Genomic DNA, 26,612 nt, shown 5'->3' on the forward strand with positions numbered 1-26,612 from the left:
ACGACAACGGACACTTGTCTTAGTTCGGCTATGAATATGAAAACTGTTTAAGTGGCACAAGGGAAAGGCGAGATGGGGACCAAAATGCCGTAACCACAAGCAATCGATAACGTTAAAGAAGCACGCGATGGTTGCCGCTCTTGTTGGCTTAGCTTTGCGCAGTGGCATTACCATAGCCAATGAGGTTTAACCGAGGCGTGGTGATTGCTAATTGAAAACTTTTCCCAATATCCCGCATGACGGCGTGAAACATCGCCGGCGTTGCAATATTTGGAGGTTCCCACTGGGACCATGCCTAAAAATAGAAATCTGCTGAGCTCACGAAGACTGCGTCGAATGCAAGAAAAGCGCAAAAATTCTTGTTTGCTCGCTTCCGGATGGAGAAGAACCCTTTCGTGTAAAGCAGGACACATTATGCATCGCCTCTTTTCAACGCAACTGGTCACTTCCGCAGACGGTGGGCATTCTAGGTGTAAATGGCGAATCAGTGGTGGAGACAAAGCGCTCGTTGCGGCACTGGCCCTTACTCTCACGACGACAACGGACACTTGTCTTAGTTCGGCTATGAATATGAAAACTGTTTAAGTGGCACAAGGGAAAGGCGAGATGGGGACCAAAATGCCGTAACCACAAGCAATCGATAACGTTAAAGAAGCACGCGATGGTTGCCGTTCTTGTTGGGTTAGCTTTGCGCAGTGGCATTACCATAGCCAATGAGGTTTAACCGAGGCGTGGTGATTGCTAATTGAAAACTTTTCCCAATATCCCGCATGACGGCGTGAAACATCGCCGGCGTTGCAATATTTGGAGGTTCCCACTGGGACCATGCCTAAAAATAGAAATCTGCTGAGCTCACGAAGACTGCGTCGAATGCAAGAAAAGCGCAAAAATTCTTGTTTGCTCGCTTCCGGATGGAGAAGAACCCTTTCGTGTAAAGCAGGACACATTATGCATCGCCTCTTTTCAACGCAACTGGTCACTTCCGCAGACGGTGGGCATTCTAGGTGTAAATGGCGAATCAGTGGTGGAGACAAAGCGCTCGTTGCGGCACTGGCCCTTACTCTCACGACGACAACGGACACTTGTCTTAGTTCGGCTATGAATATGAAAACTGTTTAAGTGGCACAAGGGAAAGGCGAGATGGGGACCAAAATGCCGTAACCACAAGCAATCGATAACGTTAAAGAAGCACGCGATGGTTGCCGCTCTTGTTGGCTTAGCTTTGCGCAGTGGCATTACCATAGCCAATGAGGTTTAACCGAGGCGTGGTGATTGCTAATTGAAAACTTTTCCCAATATCCCGCATGACGGCGTGAAACATCGCCGGCGTTGCAATATTTGGAGGTTCCCACTGGGACCATGCCTAAAAATAGAAATCTGCTGAGCTCACGAAGACTGCGTCGAATGCAAGAAAAGCGCAAAAATTCTTGTTTGCTCGCTTCCGGATGGAGAAGAACCCTTTCGTGTAAAGCAGGACACATTATGCATCGCCTCTTTTCAACGCAACTGGTCGCTTCCGCAGACGGTGGGCATTCTAGGTGTAAATGGCGAATCAGTGGTGGAGACAAAGCGCTCGTTGCGGCACTGGCCCTTACTCTCACGACGACAACGGACACTTGTCTTAGTTCGGCTATGAATATGAAAACTGTTTAAGTGGCACAAGGGAAAGGCGAGATGGGGACCAAAATGCCGTAACCACAAGCAATCGATAACGTTAAAGAAGCACGCGATGGTTGCCGTTCTTGTTGGGTTAGCTTTGCGCAGTGGCATTACCATAGCCAATGAGGTTTAACCGAGGCGTGGTGATTGCTAATTGAAAACTTTTCCCAATATCCCGCATGACGGCGTGAAACATCGCCGGCGTTGCAATATTTGGAGGTTCCCACTTGGACCATGCCTAAAAATAGAAATCTGCTGAGCTCACGAAGACTGCGTCGAATGCAAGAAAAGCGCAAAAATTCTTGTTTGCTCGCTTCCGGATGGAGAAGAACCCTTTCGTGTAAAGCAGGACACATTATGCATCGCCTCTTTTCAACGCAACTGGTCACTTCCGCAGACGGTGGGCATTCTAGGTGTAAATGGCGAATCAGTGGTGGAGACAAAGCGCTCGTTGCGGCACTGGCCCTTACTCTCACGACGACAACGGACACTTGTCTTAGTTCGGCTATGAATATGAAAACTGTTTAAGTGGCACAAGGGAAAGGCGAGATGGGGACCAAAATGCCGTAACCACAAGCAATCGATAACGTTAAAGAAGCACGCGATGGTTGCCGTTCTTGTTGGGTTAGCTTTGCGCAGTGGCATTACCATAGCCAATGAGGTTTAACCGAGGCGTGGTGATTGCTAATTGAAAACTTTTCCCAATATCCCGCATGACGGCGTGAAACATCGCCGGCGTTGCAATATTTGGAGGTACCCACTGGGACCATGCCTAAAAATAGAAATCTGCTGAGCTCACGAAGACTGCGTCGAATGCAAGAAAAGCGCAAAAATTCTTGTTTGCTCGCTCCGGATGGAGAAGAACCCTTTCGTGTAAAGCAGGACACATTATGCATCGCCTCTTTTCAACGCAACTGGTCACTTCCGCAGACGGTGGGCATTCTAGGTGTAAATGGCGAATCAGTGGTGGAGACAAAGCGCTCGTTGCGGCACTGGCCCTTACTCTCACGACGACAACAGACACTTGTCTTAGTTCGGCTATGAATATGAAAACTGTTTAAGTGGCACAAGGGAAAGGCGAGATGGGGACCAAAATGCCGTAACCACAAGCAATCGATAACGTTAAAGAAGCACGCGATGGTTGCCGCTCTTGTTGGGTTAGCTTTGCGCAGTGGCATTACCATAGCCAATGAGGTTTAACCGAGGCGTGGTGATTGCTAATTGAAAACTTTTCCCAATATCCCGCATGACGGCGTGAAACATCGCCGGCGTTGCAATATTTGGAGGTTCCCACTGGGACCATGCCTAAAAATAGAAATCTGCTGAGCTCACGAAGACTGCGTCGAATGCAAGAAAAGCGCAAAAATTCTTGTTTGCTCGCTTCCGGATGGAGAAGAACCTTTTCGTGTAAAGCAGGACACATTATGCATCGCCTCTTTTCAACGCAACTGGTCACTTCCGCAGACGGTGGGCATTCTAGGTGTAAATGGCGAATCAGTGGTGGAGACAAAGCGCTCGTTGCGGCACTGGCCCTTACTCTCACGACGACAACGGACACTTGTCTTAGTTCGGCTATGAATATGAAAACTGTTTAAGTGGCACAAGGGAAAGGCGAGATGGGGACCAAAATGCCGTAACCACAAGCAATCGATAACGTTAAAGAAGCACGCGATGATTGCCGTTCTTGTTGGGTTAGCTTTGCGCAGTGGCATTACCATAGCCAATGAGGTTTAACCGAGGCGTGGTGATTGCTAATTGAAAACTTTTCCCAATATCCCGCATGACGGCGTGAAACATCGCCGGCGTTGCAATATTTGGAGGTTCCCACTGGGACCATGCCTAAAAATAGAAATCTGCTGAGCTCACGAAGACTGCGTCGAATGCAAGAAAAGCGCAAAAATTCTTGTTTGCTCGCTTCCGGATGGAGAAGAACCCTTTCGTGTAAAGCAGGACACATTATGCATCGCCTCTTTTCAACGCAACTGGTCACTTCCGCAGACGGTGGGCATTCTAGGTGTAAATGACGAATCAGTGGTGGAGACAAAGCGCTCGTTGCGGCACTGGCCCTTACTCTCACGACGACAACGGACACTTGTCTTAGTTTGGCTATGAATATGAAAACTGTTTAAGTGGCACAAGGGAAAGGCGAGATGGGGACCAAAATGCCGTAACCACAAGCAATCGATAACGTTAAAGAAGCACGCGATGGTTGCCGTTCTTGTTGGGTTAGCTTTGCGCAGTGGCATTACCATAGCCAATGAGGTTTAACCGAGGCGTGGTGATTGCTAATTGAAAACTTTTCCCAATATCCCGCATGACGGCGTGAAACATCGCCGGCGTTGCAATATTTGGAGGTTCCCACTGGGACCATGCCTAAAAATAGAAATCTGCTGAGCTCACGAAGACTGCGTTGAATGCAAGAAAAGTGCAAAAATTCTTGTTTGCTCGCTTCCGAATGGAGAAGAACCCTTTCGTGTAAAGCAGGACACATTATGCATCGCCTCTTTTCAACGCAACTGGTCACTTCCGCAGACGGTGGGCATTGTAGGTGTAAATGGCGAATCAGTGGTGGAGACAAAGCGCTCGTTGCTGCACTGGCCCTTACTCTCACGACGACAACTGACACTTGTCTTAGTTCGGCTATGAATATGAAAACTGTTTAAGTGGCACAAGGGAAAGGCGAGATGGGGACCAAAATGCCGTAACCACAAGCAATCGATAACGTTAAAGAAGCACGCGATGGTTGCCGCTCTTGTTGGGTTAGCTTTGCGCAGTGGCATTACCATAGCCAATGAGGTTTAACCGAGGCGTGGTGATTGCTAATTGAAAACTTTTCCCAATATCCCGCATGACGGCGTGAAACATCGCAGGCGTTGCAATATTTGGAGGTTCCCACTGGGACCATGCCTAAAAATGGAAATCTGCTGAGCTCACGAAGACTGCGTCGAATGCAAGAAAAGCGCAAAAATTCTTGTTTGCTCGCTTCCGGATGGAGAAGAACCCTTTCGTGTAAAGCAGGACGCATTATGCATCGCCTCTTTTCAACGCAACTGGTCACTTCCGCAGACGGTGGGCATTCTAGGTGTAAATGGCGAATCAGTGGTGGAGACAAAGCGCTCGTTGCGGCACTGGCCCTTACTCTCACGACGACAACGGACACTTGTCTTAGTTCGGCTATGAATATGAAAACTGTTTAAGTGGCACAAGGGAAAGGCGAGATGGGGACCAAAATGCCGTAACCACAAGCAATCGATAACGTTAAAGAAGCACGCGATGGTTGCCGTTCTTGTTGGGTTAGCTTTGCGCAGTGGCATTACCATAGCCAATGAGGTTTAACCGAGGCGTGGTGATTGCTAATTGAAAACTTTTCCCAATATCCCGCATGACGGCGTGAAACATCGCCGGCGTTGCAATATTTGGAGGTTCCCACTGGGACCATGCCTAAAAATAGAAATCTGCTGAGCTCACGAAGACTGCGTCGAATGCAAGAAAAGCGCAAAAATTCTTGTTTGCTCGCTTCCGGATGGAGAAGAACCCTTTCGTGTAAAGCAGGACACATTATGCATCGCCTCTTTTCAACGCAACTGGTCACTTCCGCAGACGGTGGGCATTCTAGGTGTAAATGACGAATCAGTGGTGGAGACAAAGCGCTCGTTGCGGCACTGGCCCTTACTCTCACGACGACAACGGACACTTGTCTTAGTTCGGCTATGAATATGAAAACTGTTTAAGTGGCACAAGGGAAAGGCGAGATGGGGACCAAAATGCCGTAACCACAAGCAATCGATAACGTTAAAGAAGCACGCGATGGTTGCCGTTCTTGTTGAGTTAGCTTTGCGCAGTGGCATTACCATAGCCAATGAGGTTTAACCGAGGCGTGGTGATTGCTAATTGAAAACTTTTCCCAATATCCCGCATGACGGCGTGAAACATCGCCGGCGTTGCAATATTTGGAGGTTCCCACTGGGACCATGCCTAAAAATAGAAATCTGCTGAGCTCACGAAGACTGCGTCGAATGCAAGAAAAGCGCAAAAATTCTTGTTTGCTCGCTTCCGAATGAAGGAGAACCCTTTCGTGTAAAGCAGGACACATTATGCATCGCCTCTTTTCAACGCAACTGGTCACTTCCGCAGACGGTGGGCATTCTAGGTGTAAATGGCGAATCAGTGGTGGAGACAAAGCGCTCGTTGCGGCACTGGCCCTTACTCTCACGACGACAACGGACACTTGTCTTAGTTCGGCTATGAATATGAAAACTGTTTAAGTGGCACAAGGGAAAGGCGAGATGGGGACCAAAATGCCGTAACCACAAGCAATCGATAACGTTAAAGAAGCACGCGATGGTTGCCGCTCTTGTTGGGTTAGCTTTGCGCAGTGGCATTACCATAGCCAATGAGGTTTAACCGAGGCGTGGTGATTGCTAATTGAAAACTTTTCCCAATATCCCGCATGACGGCGTGAAACATCGCCAGCGTTGCAATATTTGGAGGTTCCCACTGGGACCATGCCTAAAAATGGAAATCTGCTGAGCTCACGAAGACTGCGTCGAATGCAAGAAAAGCGCAAAAATTCTTGTTTGCTCGCTTCCGGATGGAGAAGAACCCTTTCGTGTAAAGCAGGACACATTATGCATCGCCTCTTTTCAACGCAACTGGTCACTTCCGCAGACGGTGGGCATTCTAGGTGTAAATGGCGAATCAGTGGTGGAGACAAAGCGCTCGTTGCGGCACTGGCCCTTACTCTCACGACGACAACGGACACTTGTCTTAGTTCGGCTATGAATATGAAAACTGTTTAAGTGGCACAAGGGAAAGGCGAGATGGGGACCAAAATGCCGTAACCACAAGCAATCGATAACGTTAAAGAAGCACGCGATGGTTGCCGCTCTTGTTGGGTTAGCTTTGCGCAGTGGCATTACCATAGCCAATGAGGTTTAACCGAGGCGTGGTGATTGCTAATTGAAAACTTTTCCCAATATCCCGCATGACGGCGTGAAACATCGCCGGCGTTGCAATATTTGGAGGTTCCCACTGGGACCATGCCTAAAATAAAGAAATCTGCTGAGCTCAGGAAGACTGCGTCGAATGCAAGAAAAGCGCAAAAATTCTTGTTTGCTCGCTTCCGGATGGAGAAGAACCCTTTCGTGTAAAGCAGGACACATTATGCATCGCCTCTTTTCAACGCAACTGGTCACTTCCGCAGACGGTGGGCATTCTAGGTGTAAATGGCGAATCAGTGGTGGAGACAAAGCGCTCGTTGCGGCACTGGCCCTTACTCTCACGACGACAACGGACACTTGTCTTAGTTCGGCTATGAATATGAAAACTGTTTAAGTGGCACAAGGGAAAGGCGAGATGGGGACCAAAATGCCGTAACCACAAGCAATCGATAACGTTAAAGAAGCACGCGATGGTTGCCGTTCTTGTTGGGTTAGCTTTGCGCAGTGGCATTACCATAGCCAATGAGGTTTAACCGAGGCGTGGTGATTGCTAATTGAAAACTTTTCCCAATATCCCGCATGACGGCGTGAAACATCGCCGGCGTTGCAATATTTGGAGGTTCCCACTGGGACCATGCCTAAAAATAGAAATCTGCTGAGCTCACGAAGACTGCGTCGAATGCAAGAAAAGCGCAAAAATTCTTGTTTGCTCGCTTCCGGATGGAGAAGAACCCTTTCGTGTAAAGCAGGACACATTATGCATCGCCTCTTTTCAACGCAACTGGTCACTTCCGCAGACGGTGGGCATTCTAGGTGTAAATGGCGAATCAGTGGTGGAGACAAAGCGCTCGTTGCGGCACTGGCCCTTACTCTCACGACGACAACGGACACTTGTCTTAGTTCGGCTATGAATATGAAAACTGTTTAAGTGGCACAAGGGAAAGGCGAGATGGGGACCAAAATGCCGTAACCACAAGCAATCGATAACGTTAAAGAAGCACGCAATGGTTGCCGCTCTTGTTGGGTTAGCTTTGCGCAGTGGCATTACCATAGCCAATGAGGTTTAACCGAGGCGTGGTGATTGCTAATTGAAAACTTTTCCCAATATCCCGCATGACGGCGTGAAACATCGCCGGCGTTGCAATATTTGGAGGTTCCCACTGGGACCATGCCTAAAAATAGAAATCTGCTGAGCTCACGAAGACTGCGTCGAATGCAAGAAAAGCGCAAAAATTCTTGTTTGCTCGCTTCCGGATGGAGAAGAACCCTTTCGTGTAAAGCAGGACACATTATGCATCGCCTCTTTTCAACGCAACTGGTCGCTTCCGCAGACGGTGGGCATTCTAGGTGTAAATGGCGAATCAGTGGTGGAGACAAAGCGCTCGTTGCGGCACTGGCCCTTACTCTCACGACGACAACGGACACTTGTCTTAGTTCGGCTATGAATATGAAAACTGTTTAAGTGGCACAAGGGAAAGGCGAGATGGGGACCAAAATGCCGTAACCACAAGCAATCGATAACGTTAAAGAAGCACGCGATGGTTGCCGTTCTTGTTGGGTTAGCTTTGCGCAGTGGCATTACCATAGCCAATGAGGTTTAACCGAGGCGTGGTGATTGCTAATTGAAAACTTTTCCCAATATCCCGCATGACGGCGTGAAACATCGCCGGCGTTGCAATATTTGGAGGTTCCCACTTGGACCATGCCTAAAAATAGAAATCTGCTGAGCTCACGAAGACTGCGTCGAATGCAAGAAAAGCGCAAAAATTCTTGTTTGCTCGCTTCCGGATGGAGAAGAACCCTTTCGTGTAAAGCAGGACACATTATGCATCGCCTCTTTTCAACGCAACTGGTCACTTCCGCAGACGGTGGGCATTCTAGGTGTAAATGGCGAATCAGTGGTGGAGACAAAGCGCTCGTTGCGGCACTGGCCCTTACTCTCACGACGACAACGGACACTTGTCTTAGTTCGGCTATGAATATGAAAACTGTTTAAGTGGCACAAGGGAAAGGCGAGATGGGGACCAAAATGCCGTAACCACAAGCAATCGATAACGTTAAAGAAGCACGCGATGGTTGCCGCTCTTGTTGGGTTAGCTTTGCGCAGTGGCATTACCATAGCCAATGAGGTTTAACCGAGGCGTGGTGATTGCTAATTGAAAACTTTTCCCAATATCCCGCATGACGGCGTGAAACATCGCCGGCGTTGCAATATTTGGAGGTTCCCACTGGGACCATGCCTAAAAATAGAAATCTGCTGAGCTCACGAAGACTGCGTCGAATGCAAGAAAAGCGCAAAAATTCTTGTTTGCTCGCTTCCGGATGGAGAAGAACCCTTTCGTGTAAAGCATGACACATTATGCATCGCCTCTTTTCAACGCAACTGGTCACTTCCGCAGACGGTGGGCATTCTAGGTGTAAATGGCGAATCAGTGGTGGAGACAAAGCGCTCGTTGCGGCACTGGCCCTTACTCTCACGACGACAACGGACACTTGTCTTAGTTCGGCTATGAATATGAAAACTGTTTAAGTGGCACAAGGGAAAGGCGAGATGGGGACCAAAATGCCGTAACCACAAGCAATCGATAACGTTAAAGAAGCACGCGATGGTTGCCGTTCTTGTTGGGTTAGCTTTGCGCAGTGGCATTACCATAGCCAATGAGGTTTAACCGAGGCGTGGTGATTGCTAATTGAAAACTTTTCCCAATATCCCGCATGACGGCGTGAAACATCGCCGGCGTTGCAATATTTGGAGGTTCCCACTGGGACCATGCCTAAAAATAGAAATCTGCTGAGCTCACGAAGACTGCGTCGAATGCAAGAAAAGCGCAAAAATTCTTGTTTGCTCGCTTCCGGATGGAGAAGAACCCTTTCGTGTAAAGCAGGACACATTATGCATCGCCTCTTTTCAACGCAACTGGTCACTTCCGCAGACGGTGGGCATTCTAGGTGTAAATGACGAATCAGTGGTGGAGACAAAGCGCTCGTTGCGGCACTGGCCCTTACTCTCACGACGACAACGGACACTTGTCTTAGTTCGGCTATGAATATGAAAACTGTTTAAGTGGCACAAGGGAAAGGCGAGATGGGGACCAAAATGCCGTAACTACAAGCAATCGATAACGTTAAAGAAGCACGCGATGGTTGCCGCTCTTGTTGGGTTAGCTTTGCGCAGTGGCATTACCATAGCCAATGAGGTTTAACCGAGGCGTGGTGATTGCTAATTGAAAACTTTTCCCAATATCCCGCATGACGGCGTGAAACATCGCCGGCGTTGCAATATTTGGAGGTTCCCACTGGGACCATGCCTAAAAATAGAAATCTGCTGAGCTCACGAAGACTGCGTCGAATGCAAGAAAAGCGCAAAAATTCTTGTTTGCTCGCTTCCGGATGGAGAAGAACCCTTTCGTGTAAAGCAGGACACATTATGCATCGCCTCTTTTCAACGCAACTGGTCACTTCCGCAGACGGTGGGCATTCTAGGTGTAAATGGCGAATCAGTGGTGGAGACAAAGCGCTCGTTGCGGCACTGGCCCTTACTCTCACGACGACAACGGACACTTGTCTTAGTTCGGCTATGAATATGAAAACTGTTTAAGTGGCACAAGGGAAAGGCGAGATGGGGACCAAAATGCCGTAACCACAAGCAATCGATAACGTTAAAGAAGCACGCGATGGTTGCCGTTCTTGTTGGGTTAGCTTTGCGCAGTGGCATTACCATAGCCAATGAGGTTTAACCGAGGCGTGGTGATTGCTAATTGAAAACTTTTCCCAATATCCCGCATGACGGCGTGAAACATCGCCGGCGTTGCAATATTTGGAGGTTCCCACTGGGACCATGCCTAAAAATAGAAATCTGCTGAGCTCACGAAGACTGCGTCGAATGCAAGAAAAGCGCAAAAATTCTTGTTTGCTCGCTTCCGGATGGAGAAGAACCCTTTCGTGTAAAGCAGGACACATTATGCATCGCCTCTTTTCAACGCAACTGGTCACTTCCGCAGACGGTGGGCATTCTAGGTGTAAATGACGAATCAGTGGTGGAGACAAAGCGCTCGTTGCGGCACTGGCCCTTACTCTCACGACGACAACGGACACTTGTCTTAGTTCGGCTATGAATATGAAAACTGTTTAAGTGGCACAAGGGAAAGGCGAGATGGGGACCAAAATGCCGTAACCACAAGCAATCGATAACGTTAAAGAAGCACGCGATGGTTGCCGTTCTTGTTGGGTTAGCTTTGCGCAGTGGCATTACCATAGCCAATGAGGTTTAACCGAGGCGTGGTGATTGCTAATTGAAAACTTTTCCCAATATCCCGCATGACGGCGTGAAACATCGCCGGCGTTGCAATATTTGGAGGTTCCCACTGGGACCATGCCTAAAAATAGAAATCTGCTGAGCTCACGAAGACTGCGTCGAATGCAAGAAAAGCGCAAAAATTCTTGTTTGCTCGCTTCCGAATGGAGAAGAACCCTTTCGTGTAAAGCAGGACACATTATGCATCGCCTCTTTTCAACGCAACTGGTCACTTCCGCAGACGGTGGGCATTCTAGGTGTAAATGGCGAATCAGTGGTGGAGACAAAGCGCTCGTTGCGGCACTGGCCCTTACTCTCACGACGACAACGGACACTTGTCTTAGTTCGGCTATGAATATGAAAACTGTTTAAGTGGCACAAGGGAAAGGCGAGATGGGGACCAAAATGCCGTAACCACAAGCAATCGATAACGTTAAAGAAGCACGCGATGGTTGCCGCTCTTGTTGGGTTAGCTTTGCGCAGTGGCATTACCATAGCCAATGAGGTTTAACCGAGGCGTGGTGATTGCTAATTGAAAACTTTTCCCAATATCCCGCATGACGGCGTGAAACATCGCCGGCGTTGCAATATTTGGAGCTTCCCACTGGGACCATGCCTAAAAATGGAAATCTGCTGAGCTCACGAAGACTGCGTCGAATGCAAGAAAAGCGCAAAAATTCTTGTTTGCTCGCTTCCGGATGGAGAAGAACCCTTTCGTGTAAAGCAGGACACATTATGCATCGCCTCTTTTCAACGCAACTGGTCACTTCCGCAGACGGTGGGCATTCTAGGTGTAAATGGCGAATCAGTGGTGGAGACAAAGCGCTCGTTGCGGCACTGGCCCTTACTCTCACGACGACAACGGACACTTGTCTTAGTTCGGCTATGAATATGAAAACTGTTTAAGTGGCACAAGGGAAAGGCGAGATGGGGACCAAAATGCCGTAACCACAAGCAATCGATAACGTTAAAGAAGCACGCGATGGTTGCCGCTCTTGTTGGGTTAGCTTTGCGCAGTGGCATTACCATAGCCAATGAGGTTTAACCGAGGCGTGGTGATTGCTAATTGAAAACTTTTCCCAATATCCCGCATGACGGCGTGAAACATCGCCGGCGTTGCAATATTTGGAGGTTCCCACTGGGACCATGCCTAAAAATAGAAATCTGCTGAGCTCACGAAGACTGCGTCGAATGCAAGAAAAGCGCAAAAATTCTTGTTTGCTCGCTTCCGGATGGAGAAGAACCCTTTCGTGTAAAGCAGAACACATTATGCATCGCCTCTTTTCGACGCAACTGGTCGCTTCCGCAGACGGTGGGCATTCTAGGTGTAAATGGCGAATCAGTGGTGGAGACAAAGCGCTCGTTGCGGCACTGGCCCTTACTCTCACGACGACAACGGACACTTGTCTTAGTTCGGCTATGAATATGAAAACTGTTTAAGTGGCACAAGGGAAAGGCGAGATGGGGACCAAAATGCCGTAACCACAAGCAATCGATAACGTTAAAGAAGCACGCGATGGTTGCCGTTCTTGTTGGGTTAGCTTTGCGCAGTGGCATTACCATAGCCAATGAGGTTTAACCGAGGCGTGGTGATTGCTAATTGAAAACTTTTCCCAATATCCCGCATGACGGCGTGAAACATCGCCGGCGTTGCAATATTTGGAGGTTCCCACTTGGAGCATGCCTAAAAATAGAAATCTGCTGAGCTCACGAAGACTGCGTCGAATGCAAGAAAAGCGCAAAAATTCTTGTTTGCTCGCTTCCGGATGGAGAAGAACCCTTTCGTGTAAAGCAGGACACATTATGCATCGCCTCTTTTCAACGCAACTGGTCACTTCCGCAGACGGTGGGCATTCTAGGTGTGAATGGCGAATCAGTGGTGGAGACAATGCGCTCGTTGCGGCACTGGCCCTTACTCTCACGACGACAACGGACACTTGTCTTAGTTCGGCTATGAATATGAAAACTGTTTAAGTGGCACAAGGGAAAGGCGAGATGGGGACCGAAATGCCGTAACCACAAGCAATCGATAACGTTAAAGAAGCACGCGATGGTTGCCGTTCTTGTTGGGTTAGCTTTGCGCAGTGGCATTACCATAGCCAATGAGGTTTAACCGAGGCGTGGTGATTGCTAATTGAAAACTTTTCCCAATATCCCGCATGACGGCGTGAAACATCGCCGGCGTTGCAATATTTGGAGGTACCCACTGGGACCATGCCTAAAAATAGAAATCTGCTGAGCTCACGAAGACTGCGTCGAATGCAAGAAAAGCGCAAAAATTCTTGTTTGCTCGCTTCCGGATGGAGAAGAACCCTTTCGTGTAAAGCAGGACACATTATGCATCGCCTCTTTTCAACGCAACTGGTCACTTCCGCAGACGGTGGGCATTCTAGGTGTAAATGGCGAATCAGTGGTGGAGACAAAGCGCTCGTTGCGGCACTGGCCCTTACTCTCACGACGACAACGGACACTTGTCTTAGTTCGGCTATGAATATGAAAACTGTTTAAGTGGCACAAGGGAAAGGCGAGATGGGGACCAAAATGCCGTAACCACAAGCAATCGATAACGTTAAAGAAGCACGCGATGGTTGCCGCTCTTGTTGGGTTAGCTTTGCGCAGTGGCATTACCATAGCCAATGAGGTTTAACCGAGGCGTGGTGATTGCTAATTGAAAACTTTTCCCAATATCCCGCATGACGGCGTGAAACATCGCCGGCGTTGCAATATTTGGAGGTTCCCACTGGGACCATGCCTAAAAATAGAAATCTGCTGAGCTCACGAAGACTGCGTCGAATGCAAGAAAAGCGCAAAAATTCTTGTTTGCTCGCTTCCGGATGGAGAAGAACCCTTTCGTGTAAAGCAGAACACATTATGCATCGCCTCTTTTCGACGCAACTGGTCGCTTCCGCAGACGGTGGGCATTCTAGGTGTAAATGGCGAATCAGTGGTGGAGACAAAGCGCTCGTTGCGGCACTGGCCCTTACTCTCACGACGACAACGGACACTTGTCTTAGTTCGGCTATGAATATGAAAACTGTTTAAGTGGCACAAGGGAAAGGCGAGATGGGGACCAAAATGCCGTAACCACAAGCAATCGATAACGTTAAAGAAGCACGCGATGGTTGCCGTTCTTGTTGGGTTAGCTTTGCGCAGTGGCATTACCATAGCCAATGAGGTTTAACCGAGGCGTGGTGATTGCTAATTGAAAACTTTTCCCAATATCCCGCATGACGGCGTGAAACATCGCCGGCGTTGCAATATTTGGAGGTTCCCACTTGGACCATGCCTAAAAATAGAAATCTGCTGAGCTCACGAAGACTGCGTCGAATGCAAGAAAAGCGCAAAAATTCTTGTTTGCTCGCTTCCGGATGGAGAAGAACCCTTTCGTGTAAAGCAGGACACATTATGCATCGCCTCTTTTCAACGCAACTGGTCACTTCCGCAGACGGTGGGCATTCTAGGTGTAAATGGCGAATCAGTGGTGGAGACAAAGCGCTCGTTGCGGCACTGGCCCTTACTCTCACGACGACAACGGACACTTGTCTTAGTTCGGCTATGAATATGAAAACTGTTTAAGTGGCACAAGGGAAAGGCGAGATGGGGACCAAAATGCCGTAACCACAAGCAATCGATAACGTTAAAGAAGCACGCGATGGTTGCCGTTCTTGTTGGGTTAGCTTTGCGCAGTGGCATTACCATAGCCAATGAGGTTTAACCGAGGCGTGGTGATTGCTAATTGAAAACTTTTCCCAATATCCCGCATGACGGCGTGAAACATCGCCGGCGTTGCAATATTTGGAGGTACCCACTGGGACCATGCCTAAAAATAGAAATCTGCTGAGCTCACGAAGACTGCGTCGAATGCAAGAAAAGCGCAAAAATTCTTGTTTGCTCGCTTCCGGATGGAGAAGAACCCTTTCGTGTAAAGCAGGACACATTATGCATCGCCTCTTTTCAACGCAACTGGTCACTTCCGCAGACGGTGGGCATTCTAGGTGTAAATGGCGAATCAGTGGTGGAGACAAAGCGCTCGTTGCGGCACTGGCCCTTACTCTCACGACGACAACGGACACTTGTCTTAGTTCGGCTATGAATATGAAAACTGTTTAAGTGGCACAAGGGAAAGGCGAGATGGGGACCAAAATGCCGTAACCACAAGCAATCGATAACGTTAAAGAAGCACGCGATGGTTGCCGTTCTTGTTGGGTTAGCTTTGCGCAGTGGCATTACCATAGCCAATGAGGTTTAACCGAGGCGTGGTGATTGCTAATTGAAAACTTTTCCCAATATCCCGCATGACGGCGTGAAACATCGCCGGCGTTGCAATATTTGGAGGTTCCCACTGGGACCATGCCTAAAAATAGAAATCTGCTGAGCTCACGAAGACTGCGTCGAATGCAAGAAAAGCGCAAAAATTCTTGTTTGCTCGCTTCCGGATGGAGAAGAACCCTTTCGTGTAAAGCAGGACACATTATGCATCGCCTCTTTTCAACGCAACTGGTCACTTCCGCAGACGGTGGGCATTCTAGGTGTAAATGACGAATCAGTGGTGGAGACAAAGCGCTCGTTGCGGCACTGGCCCTTACTCTCACGACGACAACGGACACTTGTCTTAGTTCGGCTATGAATATGAAAAATGTTTAAGTGGCACAAGGGAAAGGCGAGATGGGGACCAAAATGCCGTAACCACAAGCAATCGATAACGTTAAAGAAGCACGCGATGGTTGCCGTTCTTGTTGGGTTAGCTTTGCGCAGTGGCATTACCATAGCCAATGAGGTTTAACCGAGGCGTGGTGATTGCTAATTGAAAACTCTTCCCAATATCCCGCATGACGGCGTGAAACATCGCCGGCGTTGCAATATTTGGAGGTTCCCACTGGGACCATGCCTAAAAATAGAAATCTGCTGAGCTCACGAAGACTGCGTCGAATGCAAGAAAAGCGCAAAAATTCTTGTTTGCTCGCTTCCGAATGGAGAAGAACCCTTTCGTGTAAAGCAGGACACATTATGCATCGCCTCTTTTCAACGCAACTGGTCACTTCCGCAGACGGTGGGCATTCTAGGTGTAAATGGCGAATCAGTGGTGGAGACAAAGCGCTCGTTGCGGCACTGGCCCTTACTCTCACGACGACAACGGACACTTGTCTTAGTTCGGCTATGAATATGAAAACTGTTTAAGTGGCACAAGGGAAAGGCGAGATGGGGACCAAAATGCCGTAACCACAAGCAATCGATAACGTTAAAGAAGCACGCGATGGTTGCCGCTCTTGTTGGGTTAGCTTTGCGCAGTGGCATTACCATAGCCAATGAGGTTTAACCGAGGCGTGGTGATTGCTAATTGAAAACTTTTCCCAATATCCCGCATGACGGCGTGAAACATCGCCGGCGTTGCAATATTTGGAGGTTCCCACTGGGACCATGCCTAAAAATGGAAATCTGCTGAGCTCACGAAGACTGCGTCGAATGCAAGAAAAGCGCAAAAATTCTTGTTTGCTCGCTTCCGGATGGAGAAGAACCCTTTCGTGTAAAGCAGGACACATTATGCATCGCCTCTTTTCAACGCAACTGGTCACTTCCGCAGACGGTGGGCATTCTAGGTGTAAATGGCGAATCAGTGGTGGAGACAAAGCGCTCGTTGCGGCACTGGCCCTTACTCTCACGACGACAACGGACACTTGTCTTAGTTCGGCTATGAATATGAAAACTGTTTAAGTGGCACAAGGGAAAGGCGAGATGGGGACCAAAATGCCGTAACCACAAGCAATCGATAACGTTAAAGAAGCACGCGATGGTTGCCGCTCTTGTTGGGTTAGCTTTGCGCAGTGGCATTACCATAGCCAATGAGGTTTAACCGAGGCGTGGTGATTGCTAATTGAAAACTTTTCCCAATATCCCGCATGACGGCGTGAAACATCGCCGGCGTTGCAATATTTGGAGGTTCCCACTGGGACCATGCCTAAAAATAGAAATCTGCTGAGCTCACGAAGACTGCGTCGAATGCAAGAAAAGCGCAAAAATTCTTGTTTGCTCGCTTCCGGATGGAGAAGAACCCTTTCGTGTAAAGCAGGACACATTATGCATCGCCTCTTTTCAACGCAACTGGTCACTTCCGCAGACGGTGGGCATTCTAGGTGTAAATGGCGAATCAGTGGTGGAGACAAAGCGCTCGTTGCGGCACTGGCCCTTACTCTCACGACGACAACGGACACTTGTCTTAGTTCGGCTATGAATATGAAAACTGTTTAAGTGGCACAAGGGAAAGGCGAGATGGGGACCAAAATGCCGTAACCACAAGCAATCGATAACGTTAAAGAAGCACGCGATGGTTGCCGCTCTTGTTGGGTTAGCTTTGCGCAGTGGCATTACCATAGCCAATGAGGTTTAACCGAGGCGTGGTGATTGCTAATTGAAAACTTTTTCCAATATCCCGCATGACGGCGTGAAACATCGCCGGCGTTGCAATATTTGGAGGTTCCCACTGGGACCATGCCTAAAAATGGAAATCTGCTGAGCTCACGAAGACTGCGTCGAATGCAAGAAAAGCGCAAAAATTCTTGTTTGCTCGCTTCCGGATGGAGAAGAACCCTTTCGTGTAAAGCAGGACACATTATGCATCGCCTCTTTTCAACGCAACTGGTCACTTCCGCAGACGGTGAGCATTCTAGGTGTAAATGGCGAATCAGTGGTGGAGACAAAGCGCTCGTTGCGGCACTGGCCCTTACTCTCACGACGACAACGGACACTTGTCTTAGTTCGGCTATGAATATGAAAACTGTTTAAGTGGCACAAGGGAAAGGCGAGATGGGGACCAAAATGCCGTAACCACAAGCAATCGATAACGTTAAAGAAGCACGCGATGGTTGCCGCTCTTGTTGGGTTAGCTTTGCGCAGTGGCATTACCATAGCCAATGAGGTTTAACCGAGGCGTGGTGATTGCTAATTGAAAACTTTTCCCAATATCCCGCATGACGGCGTGAAACATCGCCGGCGTTGCAATATTTGGAGGTTCCCACTGGGACCATGCCTAAAAATAGAAATCTGCTGAGCTCACGAAGACTGCGTCGAATGCAAGAAAAGCGCAAAAATTCTTGTTTGCTCGCTTCCGGATGGAGAAGAACCCTTTCGTGTAAAGCGGGACACATTATGCATCGCCTCTTTTCAACGCAACTGGTCACTTCCGCAGACGGTGGGCATTCTAGGTGTAAATGGCGAATCAGTGGTGGAGACAAAGCGCTCGTTGCGGCACTGGCCCTTACTCTCACGACGACAACGGACACTTGTCTTAGTTCGGCTATGAATATGAAAACTGTTTAAGTGGCACAAGGGAAAGGCGAGATGGGGACCAAAATGCCGTAACCACAAGCAATCGATAACGTTAAAGAAGCACGCGATGGTTGCCGCTCTTGTTGGGTTAGCTTTGCGCAGTGGCATTACCATAGCCAATGAGGTTTAACCGAGGCGTGGTGATTGCTAATTGAAAACTTTTCCCAATATCCCGCATGACGGCGTGGAACATCGCCGGCGTTGCAATATTTGGAGGTTCCCACTGGGACCATGCCTAAAAATGGAAATCTGCTGAGCTCACGAAGACTGTGTCGAATGCAAGAAAAGCGCAAAAATTCTTGTTTGCTCGCTTCCGGATGGAGAAGAACCCTTTCGTGTAAAGCAGGACACATTATGCATCGCCTCTTTTCAACGCAACTGGTCACTTCCGCAGACGGTGGGCATTCTAGGTGTAAATGGCGAATCAGTGGTGGAGACAAAGCGCTCGTTGCGGCACTGGCCCTTACTCTCACGACGACAACGGACACTTGTCTTAGTTCGGCTATGAATATGAAAACTGTTTAAGTGGCACAAGGGAAAGGCGAGATGGGGACCAAAATGCCGTAACCACAAGCAATCGATAACGTTAAAGAAGCACGCGATGGTTGCCGCTCTTGTTGGGTTAGCTTTGCGCAGTGGCATTACCATAGCCAATGAGGTTTAACCGAGGCGTGGTGATTGCTAATTGAAAACTTTTCCCAATATCCCGCATGACGGCGTGAAACATCGCCGGCGTTGCAATATTTGGAGGTTCCCACTGGGACCATGCCTAAAAATGGAAATCTGCTGAGCTCACGAAGACTGTGTCGAATGCAAGAAAAGCGCAAAAATTCTTGTTTGCTCGCTTCCGGATGGAGAAGAACCCTTTCGTGTAAAGCAGGACACATTATGCATCGCCTCTTTTCAACGCAACTGGTCACTTCCGCAGACGGTGGGCATTCTAGGTGTAAATGGCGAATCAGTGGTGGAGACAAAGCGCTCGTTGCGGCACTGGCCCTTACTCTCACGACGACAACGGACACTTGTCTTAGTTCGGCTATGAATATGAAATCTGTTTAAGTAGCACAAGGGAAAGGCGAGATGGGGACCAAAATGCCGTCACCACAAGCAATCGATAACGTTAAAGAAGCACGCGATGGTTGCCGCTCTTGTTGGGTTAGCTTTGCGCAGTAGCATTACCATAGCCAATGAGGTTTAACCGAGGCGTGGTGATTGCTAATTGAAAACTTTTCCCAATATCCCGCATGACGGCGTGAAACATCGCCGGCGTTGCAATATTTGGAGGTTCCCACTGGGACCATGCCTAAAAATAGAAATCTGCTGAGCTCACGAAGACTGCGTCGAATGCAAGAAAAGCGCAAAAATTCTTGTTTGCTCGCTTCCGGATGGAGAAGAACCCTTTCGTGTAAAGCAGGACACATTATGCATCGCCTCTTTTCAACGCAACTGGTCACTTCCGCAGACGGTGGGCATTCTAGGTGTAAATGGCGAATCAGTGGTGGAGACAAAGCGCTCGTTGCGGCACTGGCCCTTACTCTCACGACGACAACGGACACTTGTCTTAGTTCGGCTATGAATATGAAAACTGTTTAAGTGGCACAAGGGAAAGGCGAGATGGGGACCAAAATGCCGTAACCACAAGCAATCGATAACGTTAAAGAAGCACGCGATGGTTGCCGCTCTTGTTGGGTTAGCTTTGCGCAGTGGCATTACCATAGCCAATGAGGTTTAACCGAGGCGTGGTGATTGCTAATTGAAAACTTTTCCCAATATCCCGCATGACGGCGTGAAACATCGCCGGCGTTGCAATATTTGGAGGTTCCCACTGGGACCATGCCTAAAAATAGAAATCTGCTGAGCTCACGAAGACTGCGTCGAATGCAAGAAAAGCGCAAAAATTCTTGTTTGCTCGCTTCCGGATGGAGAAGAACCCTTTCGTGTAAAGCAGGACACATTATGCATCGCCTCTTTTCAACGCAACTGGTCACTTCCGCAGACGGTGGGCATTCTAGGTGTAAATGGCGAATCAGTGGTGGAGACAAAGCGCTCGTTGCGGCACTGGCCCTTACTCTCACGACGACAACGGACACTTGTCTTAGTTCGGCTATGAATATGAAAACTGTTTAAGTGGCACAAGGGAAAGGCGAGATGGGGACCAAAATGCCGTAACCACAAGCAATCGATAACGTTAAAGAAGCACGCGATGGTTGCCGTTCTTGTTGGGTTAGCTTTGCGCAGTGGCATTACCATAGCCAATGAGGTTTAACCGAGGCGTGGTGATTGCTAATTGAAAACTTTTCCCAATATTCCGCATGACGGCGTGAAACATTGCCGGCGTTGCAATATTTGGAGGTTCTAACTGGGACCATGCCTAAAAATAGAAATCTGCTGAGCTCACGAAGACTGCGTCGAATGCAGGAAAAGCGCAAAAATTCTTGTTTGCTCGCTTCCGGATGGAGAAGAACCCTTTTGTGTAAAGCAGGACACATTATGCATCGCCTCTTTTCAACGCAACTGGTCACTTCCGCAGACGGTGGGCATTCTAGGTGTAAATGGCGAATCAGTGGTGGAGACAAAGCGCTCGTTGCGGCACTGGCCCTTACTCTCACGACGACAACGGACACTTGTCTTAGTTCGGCTATGAATATGAAAACTGTTTAAGTGGCACAAGGGAAAGGCGAGATGGGGACCAAAATGCCGTAACCACAAGCAATCGATAACGTTAAAGAAGCACGCGATGGTTGCCGCTCTTGTTGGGTTAGCTTTGCGCAGTGGCATTACCATAGCCAATGAGGTTTAACCGAGGCGTGGTGATTGCTAATTGAAAACTTTTCCCAATATCCCGCATGACGGCGTGAAACATCGCCGGCGTTGCAATATTTGGAGGTTCCCACTGGGACCATGCCTAAAAATAGAAATCTGCTGAGCTCACGAAGACTGCGTCGAATGCAAGAAAAGCGCAGAAATTCTTGTTTGCTCGCTTCCGGATGGAGAAGAACCCTTTCGTGTAAAGCAGGACACATTATGCATCGCCTCTTTTCAACGCAACTGGTCACTTCCGCAGACGGTGGGCATTCTAGGTGTAAATGGCGAATCAGTGGTGGAGACAAAGCGCTCGTTGCGGCACTGGCCCTTACTCTCACGACGACAACGGACACTTGTCTTAGTTCGGCTATGAATATGAAAACTGTTTAAGTGGCACAAGGGAAAGGCGAGATGGGGACCAAAATGCCGTAACCACAAGCAATCGATAACGTTAAAGAAGCACGCGATGGTTGCCGTTCTTGTTGGGTTAGCTTTGCGCAGTGGCATTACCATAGCCAATGAGGTTTAACCGAGGCGTGGTGATTGCTAATTGAAAACTTTTCCCAATATTCCGCATGACGGCGTGAAACATCGCCGGCGTTGCAATATTTGGAGGTTCTCACTGGGACCATGCCTAAAAATAGAAATCTGCTGAGCTCACGAAGACTGCGTCGAATGCAGGAAAAGCGCAAAAATTCTTGTTTGCTCGCTTCCGGATGGAGAAGAACCCTTTCGTGTAAAGCAGGACACATTATGCATCGCCTCTTTTCAACGCAACTGGTCACTTCCGCAGACGGTGGGCATTCTAGGTGTAAATGGCGAATCAGTGGTGGAGACAAAGCGCTCGTTGCGGCACTGGCCCTTACTCTCACGACGACAACGGACACTTGTCTTAGTTCGGCTATGAATATGAAAACTGTTTAAGTGGCACAAGGGAAAGGCAAGATGGGGACCAAAATGCTGTAACCACAAGCAATCGATAACGTTAAAGAAGCACGCGATGGTTGCCGTTCTTGTTGGGTTAGCTTTGCGCAGTGGCATTACCATAGCCAATGAGGTTTAACCGAGGCGTGGTGATTGCTAATTGAAAACTTTTTCCAATATCCCGCATGACGGCGTGAAACATCGCCGGCGTTGCAATATTTGGAGGTTCCCACTGGGACCATGCCTAAAAATAGAAATCTGCTGAGCTCACGAAGACTGCGTCGAATGCAAGAAAAGCGCAAAAATTCTTGTTTGCTCGCTTCCGGATGGAGAAGAACCCTTTCGTGTAAAGCAAGACACATTATGCATCGCCTCTTTTCAACGCAACTGGTCACTTCCGCAGACGGTGGGCATTCTAGGTGTAAATGGCGAATCAGTAGTGGAGACAAAGCGCTCGTTGCGGCACTGGCCCTTACTCTCACGACGACAACAGACACTTGTCTTAGTTCGGCTATGAATATGAAAACTGTTTAAGTGGCACAAGGGAAAGGCGAGATGGGGACCAAAATGCCGTAACCACAAGCAATCGATAACGTTAAAGAAGCACGCGATGGTTGCCGCTCTTGTTGGGTTAGCTTTGCGCAGTGGCATTACCATAGCCAATGAGGTTTAACCGAGGCGTGGTGATTGCTAATTGAAAACTTTTCCCAATATCCCGCATGACGGCGTGAAACATCGCCGGCGTTGCAATATTTGGAGGTTCCCACTGGGACCATGCCTAAAAATAGAAATCTGCTGAGCTCACGAAGACTGCGTCGAATGCAAGAAAAGCGCAAAAATTCTTGTTTGCTCGCTTCCGGATGGAGAAGAACCCCTTCGTGTAAAGCAGGACACATTATGCATCGCCTCTTTTCAATGCAACTGGTCACTTCCGCAGACGGTGGGCATTCTAGGTGTAAATGGCGAATCAGTGGTGGAGACAAAGCGCTCGTTGCGGCACTGGCCCTTACTCTCACGACGACAACGGACACTTGTCTTAGTTCGGCTATGAATATGAAAACTGTTTAAGTGGCACAAGGGAAAGGCGAGATGGGGACCAAAATGCCGTAACCACAAGCAATCGATAACGTTAAAGAAGCACGCGATGGTTGCCGCTCTTGTTGGGTTAGCTTTGCGCAGTGGCATTACCATAGCCAATGAGGTTTAACCGAGGCGTGGTGATTGCTAATTGAAAACTTTTCTCAATATCCCGCATGACGGCGTGAAACATCGCCGGCGTTGCAATATTTGGAGGTTCCCACTGGGACCATGCCTAAAAATAGAAATCTGCTGAGCTCACGAAGACTGCGTCGAATGCAACAAAAAGCGCAAAAATTCTTGTTTGCTCGCTTCCGGATGGAGAAGAACCCTTTCGTGTAAAGCAGGACACATTATGCATCGCCTCTTTTCAACGCAACTGGTCACTTCCGCAGACGGTGGGCATTCTAGGTGTAAATGGCGAATCAGTGGTGGAGACAAAGCGCTCGTTGCGGCACTGGCCCTTACTCTCACGACGACAACGGACACTTGTCTTAGTTCGGCTATGAATATGAAAACTGTTTAAGTGGCACAAGGGAAAGGCGAGATGGGGACCAAAATGCCGTAACCACAAGCAATCGATAACGTTAAAGAAGCACGCGATGGTTGCCGTTCTTGTTGGGTTAGCTTTGCGCAGTGGCATTACCATAGCCAATAAGGTTTAACCGAGGCGTGGTGATTGCTAATTGAAAACTTTTCCCAATATCCCGAATGACGGCGTGAAACATCGCCGGCGTTGCAATATTTGGAGGTTCCCACTGGGACCATGCCTAAAAATAGAAATCTGCTGAGCTCACGAAGACTGCGTCGAATGCAAGAAAAGCGCAAAAATTCTTGTTTGCTCGCTTCCGGATGGAGAAGAACCCTTTCGTGTAAAGCAGGACACATTATGCATCGCCTCTTTTCAACGCAACTGGTCACTTCCGCAGACGGTGGGCATTCTAGGTGTAAATGGCGAATCAGTGGTGGAGACAAAGCGCTCGTTGCGGCACTGGCCCTTACTCTCACGACGACAACGGACACTTGTCTTAGTTCGGCTATGAATATGAAAACTGTTTAAGTGGCACAAGGGAAAGGTGAGATGGGGACCAAAATGCCGTAACCACAAGCAATCGATAACGTTAAAGAAGCACGCGATGGTTGCCGTTCTTGTTGGGTTAGATTTGCGCAGTGGCATTACCATAGCCAATGAGGTTTAACCGAGGCGTGGTGATTGCTAATTGAAAACTTTTCCCAATATCCCGCATGACGGCGTGAAACATCGCCGGCGTTGCAATATTTGGAGGTTCCCACTGGGACCATGCCTAAAAATAGAAATCTGCTGAGCTCACGAAGACTGCGTCGAATGCAAGAAAAGCGCAAAAATTCTTGTTTGCTCGCTTCCGGATGGAGAAGAACCCTTTCGTGTAAAGCAGGACACATTATGCATCGCCTCTTTTCAACGCAACTGGTCACTCCCGCAGACGGTGGGCATTCTAGGTGTAAATGGCGAATCAGTGGTGGAGACAAAGCGCTCGTTGCGGCACTGGCCCTTACTCTCACGACGACAACGGACACTTGTCTTAGTTCGGCTATGAATATGAAAACTGTTTAAGTGGCACAAGGGAAAGGCGAGATGGGGACCAAAATGCCGTAACCACAAGCAATCGATAACGTTAAAGAAGCACGCGATGGTTGCCGTTCTTGTTGGGTTAGCTTTGCGCAGTGGCATTACCATAGCCAATGAGGTTTAACCGAGGCGTGGTGATTGCTAATTGAAAACTTTTCCCAATATCTCGCATGACGGCGTGAAACATCGCCGGCGTTGCAATATTTGGAGGTTCCCACTGGGACCATGCCTAAAAATAGAAATCTGCTGAGCTCACGAAGACTGCGTCGAATGCAAGAAAAGCGCAAAAATTCTTGTTTGCTCGCTTCCGGATGGAGAAGAACCCTTTCGTGTAAAGCAGGACACATTATGCATCGCCTCTTTTCAACGCAACTGGTCACTTCCGCAGACGGTGGGCATTCTAGGTGTAAATGACGAATCAGTGGTGGAGACAAAGCGCTCGTTGCGGCACTGGCCCTTACTCTCACGACGACAACGGACACTTGTCTTAGTTCGGCTATGAATATGAAAACTGTTTAAGTGGCACAAGGGAAAGGCGAGATGGGGACCAAAATGCCGTAACCACAAGCAATCGATAACGTTAAAGAAGCACGCGATGGTTGCCGTTCTTGTTGGGTTAGCATTGCGCAGTGGCATTACCATAGCCAATGAGGTTTAACCGAGGCGTGGTGATTGCTAATTGAAAACTTTTCCCAATATCCCGCATGACGGCGTGAAACATCGCCGGCGTTGCAATATTTGGAGGTTCCCACTGGGACCATGCCTAAAAATAGAAATCTGCTGAGCTCACGAAGACTGCGTCGAATGCAAGAAAAGCGCAAAAATTCTTGTTTGCTCGCTTCCGAATGGAGAAGAACCCTTTCGTGTAAAGCAGGACACATTATGCATCGCCTCTTTTCAACGCAACTGGTCACTTCCGCAGACGGTGGGCATTCTAGGTGTAAATGGCGAATCAGTGGTGGAGACAAAGCGCTCGTTGCGGCACTGGCCCTTACTCTCACGACGACAACGGACACTTGTCTTAGTTCGGCTATGAATATGAAAACTGTTTAAGTGGCACAAGGGAAAGGCGAGATGGGGACCAAAATGCCGTAACCACAAGCAATCGATAACGTTAAAGAAGCACGCGATGGTTGCCGTTCTTGTTGGGTTAGCTTTGCGCAGTGGCATTACCATAGCCAATGAGGTTTAACCGAGGCGTGGTGATTGCTAATTGAAAACTTTTCCCAATATCCCGCATGACGGCGTGAAACATCGCCGGCGTTGCAATATTTGGAGGTTCCCACTGGGACCATGCCTAAAAATAGAAATCTGCTGAGCTCACGAAGACTGCGTTGAATGCAAGAAAAGCGCAAGAATTCGTGTTTGCTCGCTTCCGAATGGAGAAGAACCCTTTCGTGTAAAGCAGGACACATTATGCATCGCCTCTTTTCAACGCAACTGGTCACTTCCGCAGACGGTGGGCATTCTAGGTGTAAATGGCGAATCAGTGGTGGAGACAAAGCGCTCGTTGCGGCACTGGCCCTTACTCTCACGACGACAACGGACACTTGTCTTAGTTCGGCTATGAATATGAAAACTGTTTAAGTTGCACAAGGGAAAGGCGAGATGGGGACCAAAATGCCGTAACCACAAGCAATCGATAACGTTAAAGAAGCACGCGATGGTTGCCGTTCTTGTTGGGTTAGCTTTGCGCAGTGGCATTACCATAGCCAATGAGGTTTAACCGAGGCGTGGTGTTTGCTAATTGAAAACTTTTCCCAATATCCCGCATGACGGCGTGAAACATCGCCGGCGTTGCAATATTTGGAGGTTCCCACTGGGACCATGCCTAAAAATAGAAATCTGCTGAGCTCACGAAGACTGCGTCGAATGCAAGAAAAGCGCAAAAATTCTTGTTTGCTCGCTTCCGAATGGAGAAGAACCCTTTCGTGTAAAGCAGGACACATTATGCATCGCCTCTTTTCAACGCAACTGGTCA

General features: G+C 48.6%; 50 non-coding genes across 50 annotated transcripts; all 50 read left to right on the forward strand.

Moving 5' to 3' along the window:
• The first annotated feature begins 150 nt into the window (after positions 1-150).
• Positions 151-289, forward strand: LOC130650327 (U4 spliceosomal RNA). Its single transcript, XR_008983721.1, has one exon. It is a non-coding gene; the product is annotated as a U4 spliceosomal RNA (small nuclear RNA).
• Positions 290-684: 395 nt separating this feature from the next.
• LOC130650328 (U4 spliceosomal RNA) lies at positions 685-823 on the forward strand. Its single transcript, XR_008983722.1, has one exon. It is a non-coding gene; the product is annotated as a U4 spliceosomal RNA (small nuclear RNA).
• A 395-nt stretch (positions 824-1,218) lies between these two features.
• On the forward strand, positions 1,219-1,357 carry LOC130650329 (U4 spliceosomal RNA). The gene has a single exon (XR_008983723.1). It is a non-coding gene; the product is annotated as a U4 spliceosomal RNA (small nuclear RNA).
• A 395-nt stretch (positions 1,358-1,752) lies between these two features.
• On the forward strand, positions 1,753-1,891 carry LOC130649962 (U4 spliceosomal RNA). The gene has a single exon (XR_008983372.1). It is a non-coding gene; the product is annotated as a U4 spliceosomal RNA (small nuclear RNA).
• A 395-nt stretch (positions 1,892-2,286) lies between these two features.
• LOC130649906 (U4 spliceosomal RNA) lies at positions 2,287-2,425 on the forward strand. Its single transcript, XR_008983319.1, has one exon. It is a non-coding gene; the product is annotated as a U4 spliceosomal RNA (small nuclear RNA).
• Positions 2,426-2,819: 394 nt separating this feature from the next.
• Positions 2,820-2,958, forward strand: LOC130650330 (U4 spliceosomal RNA). The gene has a single exon (XR_008983724.1). It is a non-coding gene; the product is annotated as a U4 spliceosomal RNA (small nuclear RNA).
• A 395-nt stretch (positions 2,959-3,353) lies between these two features.
• On the forward strand, positions 3,354-3,492 carry LOC130650331 (U4 spliceosomal RNA). The gene has a single exon (XR_008983725.1). It is a non-coding gene; the product is annotated as a U4 spliceosomal RNA (small nuclear RNA).
• A 395-nt stretch (positions 3,493-3,887) lies between these two features.
• Positions 3,888-4,026, forward strand: LOC130650332 (U4 spliceosomal RNA). Its single transcript, XR_008983726.1, has one exon. It is a non-coding gene; the product is annotated as a U4 spliceosomal RNA (small nuclear RNA).
• Positions 4,027-4,421: 395 nt separating this feature from the next.
• On the forward strand, positions 4,422-4,560 carry LOC130649954 (U4 spliceosomal RNA). Its single transcript, XR_008983365.1, has one exon. It is a non-coding gene; the product is annotated as a U4 spliceosomal RNA (small nuclear RNA).
• Positions 4,561-4,955: 395 nt separating this feature from the next.
• Positions 4,956-5,094, forward strand: LOC130650334 (U4 spliceosomal RNA). Its single transcript, XR_008983727.1, has one exon. It is a non-coding gene; the product is annotated as a U4 spliceosomal RNA (small nuclear RNA).
• A 395-nt stretch (positions 5,095-5,489) lies between these two features.
• Positions 5,490-5,628, forward strand: LOC130650335 (U4 spliceosomal RNA). Its single transcript, XR_008983728.1, has one exon. It is a non-coding gene; the product is annotated as a U4 spliceosomal RNA (small nuclear RNA).
• A 395-nt stretch (positions 5,629-6,023) lies between these two features.
• LOC130649914 (U4 spliceosomal RNA) lies at positions 6,024-6,162 on the forward strand. Its single transcript, XR_008983327.1, has one exon. It is a non-coding gene; the product is annotated as a U4 spliceosomal RNA (small nuclear RNA).
• A 395-nt stretch (positions 6,163-6,557) lies between these two features.
• Positions 6,558-6,696, forward strand: LOC130650336 (U4 spliceosomal RNA). Its single transcript, XR_008983729.1, has one exon. It is a non-coding gene; the product is annotated as a U4 spliceosomal RNA (small nuclear RNA).
• A 396-nt stretch (positions 6,697-7,092) lies between these two features.
• On the forward strand, positions 7,093-7,231 carry LOC130650338 (U4 spliceosomal RNA). Its single transcript, XR_008983731.1, has one exon. It is a non-coding gene; the product is annotated as a U4 spliceosomal RNA (small nuclear RNA).
• A 395-nt stretch (positions 7,232-7,626) lies between these two features.
• On the forward strand, positions 7,627-7,765 carry LOC130650339 (U4 spliceosomal RNA). The gene has a single exon (XR_008983732.1). It is a non-coding gene; the product is annotated as a U4 spliceosomal RNA (small nuclear RNA).
• A 395-nt stretch (positions 7,766-8,160) lies between these two features.
• Positions 8,161-8,299, forward strand: LOC130649963 (U4 spliceosomal RNA). The gene has a single exon (XR_008983373.1). It is a non-coding gene; the product is annotated as a U4 spliceosomal RNA (small nuclear RNA).
• Positions 8,300-8,694: 395 nt separating this feature from the next.
• On the forward strand, positions 8,695-8,833 carry LOC130650340 (U4 spliceosomal RNA). Its single transcript, XR_008983733.1, has one exon. It is a non-coding gene; the product is annotated as a U4 spliceosomal RNA (small nuclear RNA).
• Positions 8,834-9,228: 395 nt separating this feature from the next.
• Positions 9,229-9,367, forward strand: LOC130650341 (U4 spliceosomal RNA). The gene has a single exon (XR_008983734.1). It is a non-coding gene; the product is annotated as a U4 spliceosomal RNA (small nuclear RNA).
• A 395-nt stretch (positions 9,368-9,762) lies between these two features.
• On the forward strand, positions 9,763-9,901 carry LOC130650342 (U4 spliceosomal RNA). The gene has a single exon (XR_008983735.1). It is a non-coding gene; the product is annotated as a U4 spliceosomal RNA (small nuclear RNA).
• A 395-nt stretch (positions 9,902-10,296) lies between these two features.
• LOC130650343 (U4 spliceosomal RNA) lies at positions 10,297-10,435 on the forward strand. Its single transcript, XR_008983736.1, has one exon. It is a non-coding gene; the product is annotated as a U4 spliceosomal RNA (small nuclear RNA).
• Positions 10,436-10,830: 395 nt separating this feature from the next.
• LOC130650344 (U4 spliceosomal RNA) lies at positions 10,831-10,969 on the forward strand. Its single transcript, XR_008983737.1, has one exon. It is a non-coding gene; the product is annotated as a U4 spliceosomal RNA (small nuclear RNA).
• A 395-nt stretch (positions 10,970-11,364) lies between these two features.
• LOC130649831 (U4 spliceosomal RNA) lies at positions 11,365-11,503 on the forward strand. The gene has a single exon (XR_008983247.1). It is a non-coding gene; the product is annotated as a U4 spliceosomal RNA (small nuclear RNA).
• Positions 11,504-11,898: 395 nt separating this feature from the next.
• LOC130650345 (U4 spliceosomal RNA) lies at positions 11,899-12,037 on the forward strand. Its single transcript, XR_008983738.1, has one exon. It is a non-coding gene; the product is annotated as a U4 spliceosomal RNA (small nuclear RNA).
• Positions 12,038-12,432: 395 nt separating this feature from the next.
• On the forward strand, positions 12,433-12,572 carry LOC130649935 (U4 spliceosomal RNA). The gene has a single exon (XR_008983347.1). It is a non-coding gene; the product is annotated as a U4 spliceosomal RNA (small nuclear RNA).
• Positions 12,573-12,966: 394 nt separating this feature from the next.
• LOC130649907 (U4 spliceosomal RNA) lies at positions 12,967-13,105 on the forward strand. The gene has a single exon (XR_008983320.1). It is a non-coding gene; the product is annotated as a U4 spliceosomal RNA (small nuclear RNA).
• Positions 13,106-13,500: 395 nt separating this feature from the next.
• LOC130650346 (U4 spliceosomal RNA) lies at positions 13,501-13,639 on the forward strand. The gene has a single exon (XR_008983739.1). It is a non-coding gene; the product is annotated as a U4 spliceosomal RNA (small nuclear RNA).
• A 395-nt stretch (positions 13,640-14,034) lies between these two features.
• On the forward strand, positions 14,035-14,173 carry LOC130649964 (U4 spliceosomal RNA). Its single transcript, XR_008983374.1, has one exon. It is a non-coding gene; the product is annotated as a U4 spliceosomal RNA (small nuclear RNA).
• A 395-nt stretch (positions 14,174-14,568) lies between these two features.
• On the forward strand, positions 14,569-14,707 carry LOC130649908 (U4 spliceosomal RNA). The gene has a single exon (XR_008983321.1). It is a non-coding gene; the product is annotated as a U4 spliceosomal RNA (small nuclear RNA).
• A 395-nt stretch (positions 14,708-15,102) lies between these two features.
• Positions 15,103-15,241, forward strand: LOC130650347 (U4 spliceosomal RNA). Its single transcript, XR_008983740.1, has one exon. It is a non-coding gene; the product is annotated as a U4 spliceosomal RNA (small nuclear RNA).
• Positions 15,242-15,636: 395 nt separating this feature from the next.
• LOC130649849 (U4 spliceosomal RNA) lies at positions 15,637-15,775 on the forward strand. The gene has a single exon (XR_008983265.1). It is a non-coding gene; the product is annotated as a U4 spliceosomal RNA (small nuclear RNA).
• A 395-nt stretch (positions 15,776-16,170) lies between these two features.
• LOC130650350 (U4 spliceosomal RNA) lies at positions 16,171-16,309 on the forward strand. The gene has a single exon (XR_008983742.1). It is a non-coding gene; the product is annotated as a U4 spliceosomal RNA (small nuclear RNA).
• A 395-nt stretch (positions 16,310-16,704) lies between these two features.
• Positions 16,705-16,843, forward strand: LOC130650351 (U4 spliceosomal RNA). The gene has a single exon (XR_008983743.1). It is a non-coding gene; the product is annotated as a U4 spliceosomal RNA (small nuclear RNA).
• A 395-nt stretch (positions 16,844-17,238) lies between these two features.
• On the forward strand, positions 17,239-17,377 carry LOC130649838 (U4 spliceosomal RNA). Its single transcript, XR_008983254.1, has one exon. It is a non-coding gene; the product is annotated as a U4 spliceosomal RNA (small nuclear RNA).
• A 395-nt stretch (positions 17,378-17,772) lies between these two features.
• LOC130650352 (U4 spliceosomal RNA) lies at positions 17,773-17,911 on the forward strand. Its single transcript, XR_008983744.1, has one exon. It is a non-coding gene; the product is annotated as a U4 spliceosomal RNA (small nuclear RNA).
• Positions 17,912-18,306: 395 nt separating this feature from the next.
• On the forward strand, positions 18,307-18,445 carry LOC130649843 (U4 spliceosomal RNA). The gene has a single exon (XR_008983259.1). It is a non-coding gene; the product is annotated as a U4 spliceosomal RNA (small nuclear RNA).
• Positions 18,446-18,840: 395 nt separating this feature from the next.
• LOC130650353 (U4 spliceosomal RNA) lies at positions 18,841-18,979 on the forward strand. Its single transcript, XR_008983745.1, has one exon. It is a non-coding gene; the product is annotated as a U4 spliceosomal RNA (small nuclear RNA).
• A 395-nt stretch (positions 18,980-19,374) lies between these two features.
• LOC130649956 (U4 spliceosomal RNA) lies at positions 19,375-19,513 on the forward strand. The gene has a single exon (XR_008983367.1). It is a non-coding gene; the product is annotated as a U4 spliceosomal RNA (small nuclear RNA).
• Positions 19,514-19,908: 395 nt separating this feature from the next.
• Positions 19,909-20,047, forward strand: LOC130650354 (U4 spliceosomal RNA). Its single transcript, XR_008983746.1, has one exon. It is a non-coding gene; the product is annotated as a U4 spliceosomal RNA (small nuclear RNA).
• A 395-nt stretch (positions 20,048-20,442) lies between these two features.
• LOC130649990 (U4 spliceosomal RNA) lies at positions 20,443-20,581 on the forward strand. Its single transcript, XR_008983399.1, has one exon. It is a non-coding gene; the product is annotated as a U4 spliceosomal RNA (small nuclear RNA).
• Positions 20,582-20,976: 395 nt separating this feature from the next.
• Positions 20,977-21,115, forward strand: LOC130650355 (U4 spliceosomal RNA). The gene has a single exon (XR_008983747.1). It is a non-coding gene; the product is annotated as a U4 spliceosomal RNA (small nuclear RNA).
• Positions 21,116-21,510: 395 nt separating this feature from the next.
• LOC130649902 (U4 spliceosomal RNA) lies at positions 21,511-21,649 on the forward strand. The gene has a single exon (XR_008983315.1). It is a non-coding gene; the product is annotated as a U4 spliceosomal RNA (small nuclear RNA).
• Positions 21,650-22,044: 395 nt separating this feature from the next.
• Positions 22,045-22,183, forward strand: LOC130649839 (U4 spliceosomal RNA). Its single transcript, XR_008983255.1, has one exon. It is a non-coding gene; the product is annotated as a U4 spliceosomal RNA (small nuclear RNA).
• Positions 22,184-22,578: 395 nt separating this feature from the next.
• Positions 22,579-22,717, forward strand: LOC130650356 (U4 spliceosomal RNA). The gene has a single exon (XR_008983748.1). It is a non-coding gene; the product is annotated as a U4 spliceosomal RNA (small nuclear RNA).
• Positions 22,718-23,112: 395 nt separating this feature from the next.
• On the forward strand, positions 23,113-23,251 carry LOC130649858 (U4 spliceosomal RNA). The gene has a single exon (XR_008983274.1). It is a non-coding gene; the product is annotated as a U4 spliceosomal RNA (small nuclear RNA).
• Positions 23,252-23,647: 396 nt separating this feature from the next.
• Positions 23,648-23,786, forward strand: LOC130650069 (U4 spliceosomal RNA). The gene has a single exon (XR_008983473.1). It is a non-coding gene; the product is annotated as a U4 spliceosomal RNA (small nuclear RNA).
• A 395-nt stretch (positions 23,787-24,181) lies between these two features.
• On the forward strand, positions 24,182-24,320 carry LOC130649924 (U4 spliceosomal RNA). Its single transcript, XR_008983337.1, has one exon. It is a non-coding gene; the product is annotated as a U4 spliceosomal RNA (small nuclear RNA).
• A 395-nt stretch (positions 24,321-24,715) lies between these two features.
• On the forward strand, positions 24,716-24,854 carry LOC130649833 (U4 spliceosomal RNA). The gene has a single exon (XR_008983249.1). It is a non-coding gene; the product is annotated as a U4 spliceosomal RNA (small nuclear RNA).
• Positions 24,855-25,249: 395 nt separating this feature from the next.
• Positions 25,250-25,388, forward strand: LOC130649873 (U4 spliceosomal RNA). Its single transcript, XR_008983289.1, has one exon. It is a non-coding gene; the product is annotated as a U4 spliceosomal RNA (small nuclear RNA).
• A 395-nt stretch (positions 25,389-25,783) lies between these two features.
• On the forward strand, positions 25,784-25,922 carry LOC130650357 (U4 spliceosomal RNA). Its single transcript, XR_008983749.1, has one exon. It is a non-coding gene; the product is annotated as a U4 spliceosomal RNA (small nuclear RNA).
• A 395-nt stretch (positions 25,923-26,317) lies between these two features.
• On the forward strand, positions 26,318-26,456 carry LOC130649832 (U4 spliceosomal RNA). The gene has a single exon (XR_008983248.1). It is a non-coding gene; the product is annotated as a U4 spliceosomal RNA (small nuclear RNA).
• The last annotated feature ends 156 nt before the right edge of the window (positions 26,457-26,612 follow it).

Source organism: Hydractinia symbiolongicarpus, chromosome 7 (assembly GCF_029227915.1).
Source record: "Hydractinia symbiolongicarpus strain clone_291-10 chromosome 7, HSymV2.1, whole genome shotgun sequence".
Classification (NCBI taxonomy): domain Eukaryota; kingdom Metazoa; phylum Cnidaria; class Hydrozoa; order Anthoathecata; family Hydractiniidae; genus Hydractinia; species Hydractinia symbiolongicarpus.